The sequence below is a fragment of the Urtica dioica genome, chromosome 1 (assembly GCF_054948205.1).
Source record: "Urtica dioica subsp. dioica isolate 48M chromosome 1, U.dioica_male_clone48M_v1_H2, whole genome shotgun sequence".
Taxonomy (NCBI): Eukaryota; Viridiplantae; Streptophyta; class Magnoliopsida; order Rosales; family Urticaceae; genus Urtica; species Urtica dioica.
The window spans coordinates 59403418-59405159 of NC_142756.1; positions in this window are offsets into that span (position 1 = coordinate 59403418).

A 1742-nucleotide genomic window follows, 5' to 3' on the forward strand; every position below is an offset into this window, starting at 1 on the left:
TGACGATGACAGTATTAACCCGAATGCAGAATACTAGAGTGGACAGTTCGATGACCTTTTCAGCGACCTTAACACAGAATTATGGCCGGGTTGTACGGAGCATTCGTCACTCTCCTTTGTTGTCACATTGATGCATTTGAAAGTGATGAACAAGTGGACGAATAAGTCGTTTGATTAGCTTCTAAAAGTACTGAAAAGTCTCATCCGATCGGCAATACGATTCCAGAGTCACACTATAAAGAAAAGGCAAAATTGCGTCGATTTGGTATGGGTTACGAGTCGATTCACGTCTGCAAATACGATTGCGCGTTGTTTTGGAAGGACAAGGCCAATCTAGACGAGTGCCCAGTTTGTAATGAAAGCCGGTGGCTGAAGAAAGACGGTGAAAAAAAGTAGCGCATAAGGTGTTGCGTTACTTTCCACTGAAATATCGGCTTAAGTGATTGTACGCGAGTCGGCACACAGCTCTAGAGATGCAGTGGCACGAGAATGAACGCATTAAGGAGGATGGTGTACTGCGACATCCTGCTGACGGAGCAAAGTGGAAAGAGATCGACCAAAAATATCCCATGTTTGCGGTAGAACCGAGGAACGTCCGGCTTGGACTTGCCGCTGATGGTTTCAGCCCATTTGGTGACATGAGTTTATCGTACAGTATGTGGCCGGTAGTCTTGACTATGTACAACTTACCGCCGTGGTTGTGCATGAAAACATCGTACTTGATGTTAACATTGCTTATATCAGGTTGTAGTGCGCCGGGAAAGACGTTTTTTTACAACCGCTTATTGATGAGCTGGATGAATTGTGGGAAACCGGTGTTGTGTTGAAAGATGGTTCGACTGGTGAGCTATTCATGTTGTTTTCCGTACTGCTATGGACGGTGAATGATTTTCCAATGAGAAGCAGTTAGTCGGGATGGAGTGGTCAAGGGTACCTTGCTTGTCCGACGTGTAACAACGACACACCGTCTTTCAAGGCTCGAAACAAGATTGTTTACTGCGACCATTGTCAATTCTTGCCGTTGTTATACCCGATGAGGAAGAGCAAACTCTACAAAGTACGAAATGAGAAACGACCACCACCAATGAGAAAATCGGCGAGCGACATACTTCGATAATTGCGATTAGTGGGAGATGCAACACCGGGGAAGCACCTTGACTTCGGCGGGAAGAAACGAAAGCGCGATGCGAGTGAGCTGAATTGGACAAAGAAAAGTAATTTCTTCGAGTTGCCATATTGTTCAAGTCTTACGTTGAAGCATAACCTCGATGTAATGAATATAGAAAAGAATGTATGCGACAATCTTCTGGGTACGTTGCTGAACATCGAGGGGAAGACGAAAGACACAGATAAGGCACGATTGACTCTGGCGGACTGGAACATAAGGCACGAGCTTTATTTGTACCAGGAGCGAGATAGATGGATGAAACCGCCTTCGTCATACACTCTAACACCTTCAGAATGGAAGTGGTTTACTGAGTTCTTGAGATCTGTCAGATTTCTCGATGGTTTTGCGGGGAATTTGAAGAAGAATGTTACCGCGGACGGGAGGTTCACGGGTTTGAAGTCTCACGATTGTCACGTGATTATGCAGCGACTATTGTCTCCTTCTATTCGTCCTTTTATGGATCGAACCATTCGAGATGCCATAATAGAGCTTTGCAACTTCTTCAGACTTATTTGCTCAAGAACGCTGGTAATTTCAGACATCGAAAAGGCGCAGGAGGATGTGAAGCTGATAT